The following is a 12,757-nucleotide window of genomic DNA, read 5'->3' as shown; positions in this document are numbered from 1 at the left end:
TGCGGTCACAGCAGCTATGGCACAACTTCACCGAGGGAACAACGGAGGAGGTAACGGGCAAGGATCCGGAAGTTCGAACAACGGGACGAACCAAGGACTCGCTAAAACGTGCACCTACAAGGATTTTGCGAACGCTAAACCCCGAACTTTCAACGGCACTGGAGGAGTGATCGCTCTAAAGCGATGGATCGAGAAGGTAGAGTCGGTATTCGAGATATGCGAGTGCCCCGAGCAGATGAAGGTGAAGTTCGCGGCCTGCAATTTCGTGGACCAAGCACTCACTTGGTGGAATGGTCACGTAGAAGCTATGACACTCCCTGTAGCCAACTCTATTCCCTGGGCAGAAATGAAAGAGATGTTGACGGCTGAGTATTGCCCCCGAGGCGAAATACGGAAGATGGAGCAGGAACTATGGAATCTCACGGTGCAGAATGGGAATATCGATGCTTACATATCGAGATTCAGTGAACTATCTCTGTTGTGCCCGGGTATGATCACATCAGAGGGAAAGAAGATCGAACGATTCATCTGGGGACTGACATCCCCCATTCAAGGGAATGTGATAGCTGCGAACCCTGAAACGTTTGACAGTGCAAAGAGATTGGCAAAGAGGCTATACGATCATAACCACAAAAAGGGCGAGAAACCGGTAGAGACTGAGAAAAAGAAGGAGAGTGATGGTAAGAAAGGGTGGAACAACAAGAGGAAGGGGTGTCAGGGCCCCGAGACCTCTAAAAAGCAGCAAACGGTGGCAGTTAACGCTGTCACTGCGCCGGTTCCAGTCACATCACATGCTCCAGCCTCAGCTGCTTCAAACGCTACAAGACCTTATTCCGGTAATTCTCCCAAGTGCAATAAGTGCGGGTTCCATCACCATGGAGAATGCAAGGAGTTCCATTGCACCAGTTGCAACCGAAGGGGACACACTGCAAGGTTCTGCAGGACTTATCCTTCTCAGAACCAGAGTCAGGGAAACAACCAGAACAACAACAACCCCCGCAATAACATCAACACCAATACCGGCGGCAACAACGCAGGGCCTAGCCACACCTGTTTTGGGTGTGGAAGGACGGGGCATTTCCGTCGAGATTGCCCTAACAACAGCAACTCAGGAAACAGAGGAGCAGGAAGAATGCTGACTATGGGTCAGAGTGATGCAGTTCAAGACCCCGCAGTTGTGACCGGTACGTTTCTCCTAAACCACACTTATGCATGCATCTTATTTGATACCGGAGCGGAGCGAAGTTCGTAAGCGAGAAGTTTAAACATTTATTAAAACAACAACCCCAGAAGCTAAATGAAACCTATACGGTGGAAATGGCCAATGGGAAAACCGAATCCACTAGGGAGATCTACATCGGATGTACCCTAACCCTCAACCAACACGTCTTACGAATAGATCTGATGCCAGTATCAATTAGGAGTTTCGATGTGATTATCGGCATGGATTGGTTAAGCCCCCACCATGCTGAGATTATGTGCCATGAGAAGGCCATTCGCCTTCGTCTCCCAAATCACGAAACCCTAGTAATTTACGGAGATAAACCCAGTATGAATCTTCGTCTCATCCCGTGCATCCAAGCACAAAAACACTTGCGAAAGAACAATTTGGCGTTCTTGGCTCACATAGTGGACAAGACCAAAGAAGAAACTAACATCCAAGACATTCCAGTAGCGTGTGAATTTCCGGACGTGTTTCCCGAAGATCTTCCAGGAGTACCCCCAGAGAGACAGGTTGAGTTCCGAATCGACCTAGTTCCAGGAGCAACTCCTCTCGCTAAATCACCATATCGGTTGGCACCTGCTGAAATGCAGGAATTGTCCAGCCAACTCAGTGAGCTTCTGGACAAGGGATTTATCCGACCCAGCTACTCGCCATGGGGAGCTCCGGTACTCTTTGTCAAAAAGAAGGACGGATCTTTCAGAATGTGCATCGATTACAGAGAGTTAAATAAACTCACTGCCAAAAACCGCTACCCACTCCCACGAATCGATGATCTATTCGACCAGCTCCAAGGAGCTAGTTATTTTTCTAAAATAGATTTACGGTCCGGGTACCATCAACTCAAGGTCCGAGAAGAAGATATTCCTAAAACCGCTTTCCGAACCCGCTATGGACATTATGAATTCGTCGTAATGCCCTTCAGTCTAACAAATGCACCCGCCGCATTTATAGACCTAATGAACCGAATCTGTCGACCGTTCTTGGACAACTTCGTCATTGTGTTTATCGATGACATCCTCGTCTATTCTCGAAGCAAAGAGGAGCATGGCCAACATCTCCGACAAGTCCTAGAGACGCTGCGATCGGAAAAGCTTTACGCCAAACTCTCTAAGTGTGAGTTTTGGCTACGGAGCGTGAATTTTCTAGGTCACGTAGTTAGCCAAGACGGAATTCATGTGGATCCCTCTAAGGTCAAAGCTGTGGAAGGATGGGCAACTCCGACTACGCCCACAGAAATTCGTCAGTTCTTAGGCCTAGCAGGCTACTATAGGAGATTCATCCAAAACTTCTCTAAGATCGCCAAGCCGCTTACCTTGCTTACGCAAAAGAGCGTGCCATTCAAGTGGACAGACCGACAAGAGATTGCGTTTCGAACCTTGAAGCAAGCTCTTTGTAGTGCTCCTGTGCTATCTCTACCCGAAGGAACGGAAGATTTTGTAGTCTACTGTGACGCGTCGAATCAAGGCCTAGGTTGCGTTCTCATGCAACGGGGAAGAGTGATAGCATATGCGTCCCGCCAATTAAAGACACACGAAGTAAATTACACGACCCATGACCTAGAACTGGGAGCCGTGGTCTTCGCTCTGAAAATTTGGAGGCACTACCTGTACGGCACAAAGTGCACCATCTTTACGGACCACAAGAGCCTCCAGCACATCTTGAATCAGAAGGAGCTGAACATGAGACAACGAAGATGGGTGAAATTGTTAAACGACTACGAATGCGAGATCAAGTACCATCCAGGCAAGGCCAACGTGGTAGCTGACGCATTAAGTCGGAAGGAGTACACAAATCGCCGTACGAAAACGCACTCGATAACCATTCAGTCTCATCTGGCCACTCAAATTGCATCAGTCCAGGCAGAGGCTATGAAAGCGGAAAATAGAACTAGCGAGGCATTACGCGGAATGGAGAAGAACCTAGAAGTCAAGGAGAATGGGGTATACTACTTCATGAACCGTATTTGGGTCCCAAAAATCGGAGGATTTAGGGAGACCGTTATGAAGGAAGCCCACAAGACACGATACTCCATTCATCCCGGTTCGGACAAGATGTATTTGGACATCAAGCAACACTATTGGTGGCCTAACATGAAGGCGGAAATCGCGACTTATGTTGGTAAGTGCCTTACGTGAGCCAAAGTAAAAGTGGAGTACCAGAAACCTTCCGGATTGTTACAGCAACCGGCAATCCCTGAGTGGAAATGGGAGGGGATTTCTATGGACTTCGTGACCAAGCTGCCCAAGACGTCGGACGGACTGGACACCATATGGGTAATAATCGACCGACTGACGAAATCTGCCCATTTCCTACCAATCAAAGAGTCCTACAAGATGGAGAGACTGACGCGGTTGTACCTACGAGAAATCGTAAGACTCCATGGAGTGCCAAAATCTATCATCTCGGATAGGGACAGTAGGTTCACGTCGCGGTTCTGGCAATCACTCCATAAAGCAATGGGAACTCATCTCGATATGAGCACCGCGTATCACCCACAAATGGACGGTCAAAGCGAACGAACCATTCAGACGCTTGAAGACATGCTTCGTGCATGTGTAATAGACTTCGGAAAGTCTTGGGATACCCACCTGCCGTTGATCGAATTCTCATATAACAATAGTTATCATTCGAGCATCAAGGTGGCCCCTTTCGAAGCACTGTACGGGCTTAAATGTAGATCACCGTTATGTTGGGCTGAAGTGGGTGACACCCAGCTAGCAAGAACGCATACGTCGGACAGGGCACTAACAGGACCGGAGATTATTCGCGAAACCACAGAGAAGATCGTTCAGATCAGAGCTCGATTGCAAGCGTCGCGTGACAGACAAAAGAGCTACGCTGATAAACGGCGAAAACCCTTAGAATTCCAGGTCGGTGATCGAGTATTGTTGAAAGTCTCACCCTGGAAAGGGGTTATACGTTTCGGAAAACGGGGAAAGCTGAACCCGCGATACATTGGACCTTTCGAAATCGTCGCCCGAATAGGTCCGGTAGCTTACAGACTACAACTACCCGCGGAGCTAAACGGTGTACACCCCGTGTTTCATGTCTCTAATCTGAAAAAGTGCCTATCAGATGAAACCCTTGTCATTCCTCTTGACGAAATCGAAATCAATGAGAATCTCCTGTTCGTCGAAGAACCAATCGAAATCATGGACAGGGAGGTGAAGCGTACTAAGCAGAGCCGCATCCCGATCGTGAAGGTACGGTGGAACGCAAAGCGTGGGCCAGAATTCACGTGGGAACGCGAAGATCAAATGAAGCAGAAGTACCCTCACCTATTCTAGCATTCTCAAATCTAGCTTTCAAACAGAATTTCGGGACGAAATTCCCTCTAACGGGGGGATGATGTCACAACTGGAAATTTTGAGCCATGTAACCTATATATTCAAGCTAATATGAATCAAAAACTTCAATCAAATACATCATACTAGTGCTACAAATAGTCATCAAACAATTGGAAACCTTAAAAGTTCTTGTTTAGGTATACCTTGGACTAGAACTCCCTTATTGGATCCAAATGGACCAATAAGCTTCCAATTAGACTATCATGGGCTTAGAATCCTAATTGGGCTCTAATTGGACCCACATTTATTTTATTCAACATTTTAGGTCATATTGGGCCTAGAATGAAATAAATCACAAGCTTTGATCCATAATTTAACCTAACCTAGCTTAATAAAGCATAAAAATCACAATTTTATTTTATAAGGCCAATAAACACCCAAACTAACTCTAATTTTGGGCTTAAGGGAAAAAGCCCAAATTTTTCTTTTCCCTTTCAAAAATCTCGGCCCAAAGGCCCAAATCCAAGGAGATAAGAGATGAAGTTGACTTTGGTTGCCACCTCATCTTTACCCATAGGATATCCATGCAAGATATTTCCTTTTCCCATGCAAGTATCACTTCAAAAATCACCTCACTCCTTCCTCTCTCTCCCTCTCGGCCGAAACACACACACACACACTCACAAATCTCTCAAATTCTCTCTCAAGAACACTCAAGAACTCTCCTCCCTCCCTTCTCCAAAAATCTCGAAAATTAGGAGCTTTCAAGAGGATCTTGCAAGTTAATCATCATTTAAGGTAAGGTTATACTTGGATCCATGGTTTAGATTCTTTTTGTTATCAAAATCCTTTCCTAATCTATGCAAAAATCGTGATCTTGCACTCTAGAAACCCCCCTAAACTCGAAGATTTCATCAAGGAGTGCAAAGGCCAAAAATCACTTCATTTCTTCCAATCTTTCTTCCAAAAACCGAATCAACACCCAAGGTGAGCTTCATACCCCCTATTTTCTGTTTTTATGAGTTTTGTGGGGGGGGGGAATACAAGTGAAAGTGTAGATCTATATGTGTTTTGTATGCCTTGTATGCTTTCCATGCTTATATGTATGCTTTTGTGTGTTATAATGTTGGATCTAGCCATAATACCCCTCAAAACCGAGATATATCTTGTGAAAAATGATTTTAGCTTCAAATATATTTCTACATACAAAGTGTTTAAAGAAAAATGGTTAAATGGCTTAGTAACAATTTTCTTTGGATTAAAAACACAAATTTTGGGCCTAAAATGTGAAAAATACAAAATTAAGGGTCCAAATTGGCATATCACGAATTCTACTGGATGAAGTGTGCCAAAACAGTTTCCATAAATTAATTTCTGGAAATATACTCATTTAGGGGATTAAAAACATAAATTCCAAGCTTAATGGGCTAAAAATGACATTTTTGGCCCAATGAGGCCCATTATGCGAATTTTTCTGTTTTGGAGGGCCAAAACTGTGATTTTCTGTAAAACAGTGGACTATAAGTGTTCCAAATCCTTTTCAAAGGTTTAAAATTCTTTTTAAATTTAAAAAGGACCAAAGTTGCAAAAATTTTCCAATTTGGGCCAAAATACTATAGGAGTATTTTGTGCGATTAGTTACACGTATACTATATTCTTATACCTCTCTTCTTGCGTAGATCTAAATGGCTGGATTCCATCATGGCGACCCGTACTTTCCCAATGAAGGCAATGCCGGGTGGATCGATGAAGAGCTCGAAGATGAGCATCCAATCCCTTTGGATGATCACCTCGCAGAAGGCTTTTCGGATGGATCCGACTCCGAGCCTGAAGTCAACAACCTACCGCTCGTAGGTCAAGCCCCGAACAACAACCCTCGACCAGCGTTTCCAGGTCCTACACCCATGTGGGCAAACAATCTGAATCGCTGGAGTGATGAGCAGGGTCAGCCCTTACCATACTTTGGGGACCGAACCTTTTACAATGTTAGCAATGGTGGCTCTGCTGACAGAGCTCTGCCGGTGATCATCCGCAGAATAGCTCGTAATGTCGAGCTAGGTCGAGCAGCCATCGACCGGGTCATGGAGGTTGATGCCAACTCAGGTGTCAATACAGTCCGCATCCGCCGTCTTGAAGAAGACATGGAACGGACCCGGAGAACCAACGAAACTCTGCAGCAACAGCTGGCTGCCTCCCGTGCTGAAGTCTTAGAACTTCGAGCTCGTCAGAGAGCTTAGGACCGACACCTTCAAGAGGTGTCTCGCCAAGTGTCCGACCTCAGGGATCGCCCGAGGAATTCCCATCGCCATTAGATGATGTCTAGTACATCTCTGTCTTTTGATTTAGGGATAGCCTTGAACTTATGTGCTCTAAGTAGCACTTGTCTGTAAAATATTCCTAACTTTCGATACTCTAAATTAGGAATGTGGGACTGTCAGTATTGTCCTTATGGTATGATGTAAGACCTACTGTTAGGTCGATTTTTCCTTGAACTTATTACATCAGTAATACCCGTACTATTGAAATCCATCTAATCTGTGGGAAAATTTGTACACTTGTGTATCCCTACTAATATTTCTTATTGTGATTTCAAACACTCATTCAACTGTTGGGCTATGGTTAGTTAGTCCATGGGTCACTCTCACGTTGCTTACCAATTGATTCTTATCATCCTTCTTGTTGTTATAAATTTATAGCTGAAGGATGCCTCCTCGCAAGACTCCCAGGAATAGGAATAATCCTGTACCTCCACCGCCTCCTCCACCTGCAGTCATCGATACTGTAGCTCTGAATGCTGCCGTAGCTGCAGCAGTGGCAACTGCCATGGCTCAGTATCACTCATCGGATGCTAGCAGAGGTGGAACTCCTGTTGAATCTACCCCAGTTGAAATCCCGATGCGCTCCAGGGAGTGCTCTTACAAGGATTTCACAAACTGCAAGCCGAAGCCTTTCTATGGCACCGGCGGAGTCATTGCTCTCTCGCAATGGTTCGAGAAGACTGAATCAGTCTTCGAAATCTGTTCGTGCCCTGCTGCATTTAAAGTGAAATATGCCGCGTGCACCTTCGAGGATAAAGCCCTAACGTGGTGGAACGGCCACGTCAAAGCTCTGACGCTCGTTGTGGCTAACGCCATGGGCTGGGAAACGATGAAGGACCTCATGACGGAGGAATACTGCCTGAGGGGCGAAGTCCAGAAGTTGGAACATGAACTCTGGAATCTGACCATGAAGGGCACCAACGTGATCGCTTACACTGCCCGCTTTAGCGAACTGGTGGCCCTATGCCCCAACATGGTTCCCACTGAAGGGAAAAAGATTGAGCGGTATGTATGGGGGCTAGTGCCTCCGTACCAGGGGAACGTCTTAGCATCCAACCCTGCTACTTTCGACAGTGCCAAACGATTGGCACAAAGACTTATTGACCATGGAGTCAAGACCCCTGCAACTACAACCACCTTAGCCATCCCAGAACCCTCTAAACCCGCTGGCAACAAGCGGAAGTTCTGGGACGAGAAGAAGAAGCAGCGTGCTTCAAAGAAACAGCAAATCGTAGCAGTACATGCTGTGGTAGCCCCTACTGCTGTTACTGCTCCGGGGAAGCAGTACGCTGGAAGTTTGCCGAAGTGCAACAAATGTAACTTCCACCATAATGGCGCCTGCCGTGAAATGAAGTGTTCTAACTGCCACAGAAAAGGACACACCATCCGATTCTGTAAGTTCCCGGCGCAACCGATCTCTCAAGTTCCTGGCTCTGGCGCGAGCCCAACTTGCTATGGATGTGGCGAAACAGGCCACTTTAAAAGAGACTGCCCTAAGGCGAGGAATACTGGAGGGGCAGGGAGGGTACTAGCAATAGGCCACGGGGAAGCAGTCGTTGACCCGACAGTGGTGACTGGTACGTTCCTCCTTTATAACTCCTATGCATGCATTCTGTTCGATAGTGGAGCGGAGCGAAGCTTCGTAAACCACAAATTTGCTCGCATGCTTAAGCAACAACCACATGCACTTAATGAACAATTCACAGTAGAAATGGCCAATGGGAAAACTGAAAGTACAAATAGCATATACTTAGGTTGTCTTCTAACCTTAGATAACCATTCATTCCCAATCGACCTTATGCCGGTCTCAATAAAAAGTTTCGACGTTATTATCGGCATGGATTGGTTAAGTCTTCATCGCGCCGACATCATGTGCTACGAGAAAGCAGTCCGACTAAACCTCCCGTCTAACGAAACCCTTATAGTCTACGGCGACAAACCTGTACTAGCATGTTGTTCTAACATATAACATAATCAAATAACTGTATGGTATTTTGGGGTCAACTTACTGGCTCCGGCTGATCGTACACTCCGCCTCCTCTTTTACTCATTTTGAAAACCATTTAGAAAATAATTTTGAAACTCCCCTTGATTTGAGACTGGATTCACACGAATGTTCCTCCAACTCACTCAAACCAAGGCTCTGATACCAACTTATAACGTCCATAAAATTTCCAATAAATTTAAACTTTTCAAAAACAACCCAAATCCATGAATCATTACAAAAGGATTTTTAGTTTGATTATTATCAGAGTATCCCAGAAACATTAGTGTAAAAATGAGGAGTGGTATGATGACGCCATTGTCTTACCACGATCTCCTGAAATACCTGAAACAAAACACTAAAACTATAAGCCCGAAAGCTTATTGAGTAACCCCCAAAATACCAACCACATATAAACATGCTTATAATATCTCACAATACAGAACAACCATGCATAACAAGTCGACAGTGTGATTGGTCTGCCCACACCGGGCCTTCAATCCACCTGGTCCCTTCTCTAAGTCTACAGTATGACTGGTCCACCCGCACTGGGCCTTCATTCGGCCTGGTCAACTCTCCGAGCCTCGGCACGTCTGGACCGCCCTCTTGGGGCCTCCAGCCTATCCGAACCGCTTGCTGGGCGTTCGGTCTATCCGGTCCGCCTTGGGTATGTTGGCCTACAACACAAAGCAGGACCCGCCTCAACCCAACCCCAGTCAAACAACTGTGTGCACATAAAACAATTAATCACATAACAGTCCTCAGCCAAGCAAACGGGTATATCAGACCATACAGCATAACAACATCCTAACCAGGATTCCGACCTAACCGGTCACTAACATAACATTACCCTACATAACAGGATACCGACCTTAACCATGTCACTAACATAATACCATCCTAATTACAAGGATACAGATCTAGCATATCAATAACACATCAAATAAGTACCCGGATTCCCATCCGATAAAGGGGCCGGCCTTGGTGTCGTAGACCCCGTTGATATAGTGAGGATAACTCACCTGAAATCTGTCGAACCGAACCATGAAAATTGAATCCCGAAGCACTGCCTTCAACTCCAACACTTATATCCATCAATGATCCATTGACATAAATATCCAAATTACCATAATACCCCCCGAAGGTCAAAGTCAAAGTCCTTAGACAAATTCAACCTTCCGATTGACTATACTTGCCGAGTCATCCCATTACTCGTCGAGTTCAACATTCTCCGAGTCCTATCCTGTTCAACTCAGTGAATCACCACTCAACTCACTGCTCTGAGTCTTAACCAGAAGAGGTTGGAGGTTCTGCGTCGTGACTCGCCGAGTCCAAGAACAGACTCCCCGAGTCCACGACAATCTTCATCAGACTCGCCGAGTTGTTCTTCCAACTCGTCGAATCCAAGCTCATCATCATGTGACTCACCAAGTTACCCATGCGACTCGCCGAGTCATTACGCGACTCAATGCCTGAAACCCTAGCCCAACTCGCCGACTCATCTCCCAGACTCGCCGAGTTCATACGTGCATTCCCATATTCAAAAGATACACAGCTACTCCTTTGCTCCAAACAATAGATCTGGGTCTCTAGAGTCCATTAGCAACATAAAGTTGCTACCTTTACGTGCTTCATGTCCCATAATTCCAAAAACCATGCTAGAAAGAAACTCAACTCATGGGGAATCGCTTTTACATAGCAACTAAAAGGGATTTCTGCATATTTGATCCAAATAGAACTCAGATCTGGAGTTTCAACTCCAGATCTAACTCGTGTACTAAGATCTCATCACAATATCTCCAAACAAACACTCAAACTCCATGAAAGATGAATCTAGAAAGGAGAGGGCCACAGATAACGATTCATTACCTCTAAAATGACCTCCCACTGAAAGATAATCTGAATCTCCACAAATCTCCTTGATTCAAGTTTCTTGATCTTCAAAATCTCTTCACAAATCTTATCTAAGCTCCAATTAGCTTCCTAAGGACTCTCACACACGAAATTAGGGTTTTTGGATCTCAAAGGGTGCTAAGGGGATTAGGGGAGGACATTAAGTCCTTTAAATAGGGTGCAAACCCTAAGATTAGGGTTTTCCTCTTCCAGCACTGACTCGTCGAGTCCAGCCACCGACTCGGCGACTCAGGCCACTTAATCATGTGCCCGACACTCGCTTCGACTCGACGAGTCGAGAGACCTACTCGTCGTGTCCCTTCCTTTATTTTCACATAACACCCTTCAACTTCTTGCTTCTGAACTTGGGATGTTACACAAACTGAGTAATACTAATGACGCCCGACTCCAAATCTCAACTCTCTACATGAGACCTAATTCCAACAAATTGCCAATTTCCATAAGAATTCCAAAATACCCTCAAGGTCAAACTTAGTCAAAGTCAAAGTCAACAGTCAAGGTCAACAGTCCCTGTTGACCCAACATGTCGTGTTTACTAGCAAACACTCCGTGTTTCGATAACATCTATATCATTGGGAAAATTCCAGCTAACACGCCATGTTGGCTTGAAAATACGTCGTGTTTGCCCGAGTTCCAACACCTTAATACATTCAGTTGTTTTCTTTGATTCCAGGGACTCCAAGGCTCATATCTAAACCCAAATTCTATCAAGAAGCATAAATTTTGCAACTTTATCCTTTGGAACTACTCCAAGGGTCCAAAAACCCAACCACAAGGCTTGAAGGTTCAAAGGCTTAACCAAGAAGCACTAAATCCTTGAAGTTTTAAACGCATCCTTTCAAGAAGAGATTCTAGCACCAAAACCATCTCAAAGGCTGGTGATTTATAGACATGCATGTCCAATGCATGTCTTCAACCTAAAATAGGTCAAAAATGGGGATTTATGACTTACTCTCCATGCATGGCATCAAAACTCGACTATAGGCTAGATCCAAGACTCTACAAGGTCACTTAGACTTGGAGATTCATAAAGTTGCTAACTTTATGAAATCCAACCATTCCTTCACTCAAGAACAACAAGAAAAAGGGACAAAACTCAATATCTAGCAACATAGAGGAATAAAAATTGGATCTTGGACACTTAAAAAGGTCCAGAAGAGTGCAAAATTGAAAGATGAGGGATTTCTTGTTGGATCCTTACTTCCTTCTTCCAACTTCTTTCTTCTTTGGCTCCAAAAACACCACACTAGCTTAAAAATGAGAGGGAAAGATGATTAGGGTTCTAAAGGGTCGATATGGAGAGTTGGAGGCTGATAAAGGACCACCCCTTGGGACTTAAGGAGATTATATAGGGTGCAAACCCTGGAAATTAGAGTTTTCTCAACCAGCCGCCAACACGCTGTGTTGGTCCATAAAAACACGCGGCCCAAAAGTTCCTCAACATGCCGTGGTGAGGCTTCACCAAGTCATGTTTCAGAGGAAAACATGCAAAAATGGAGTAAATCTCATACCTAGAAATCGGGGTGTTATAGTAGAACCTAAATGAACACTTTAAGTAACCATTTAGTTGCAATGTAACCTAGTTAGGAGGTATTGTAAACGACACTCAACCTTTACTCTAAGAAGAGTCAAATCCCGTGAACTCCCTGAAGGTGTTTGACTTTGAGTGTAGGTTTTCATCATTGCTCCCATGCTTGTCCTTTTGGTCCATGTTTTGACGAATTCGAATTATGGTGCCTTAGAACTCTTAACTTAGTATATAAAGAAAATAATGCATCAAAAACTAGCTAGTTTTTTTTGCTAGGATTCTTCTTCTTTTTCCTCTCTAAAACTCAAATCACTTGGTGGTATTTCCCTCCTTTCCTTCTTTCAAATTGTTGTGAAGATAGAGTGTTTATATGTTGATTCTCTTTAAGGTTCATTTGGTATGAATTATTTGTTGGATAAGGTGTCTAAGTCCATAACTATATTTGGTATGTACTTGAGTCGACCCGACATGGTCCATTTGGGTTGCACTTCACCGGAACAA

This window comes from Lactuca sativa, chromosome 4 (assembly GCF_002870075.4).
Source record: "Lactuca sativa cultivar Salinas chromosome 4, Lsat_Salinas_v11, whole genome shotgun sequence".
Lineage (NCBI taxonomy): Eukaryota > Viridiplantae > Streptophyta > Magnoliopsida > Asterales > Asteraceae > Lactuca > Lactuca sativa.
The sequence above is the reverse complement of the archived record's forward strand: the minus strand, read 5'-3'. Positions refer to the sequence as shown.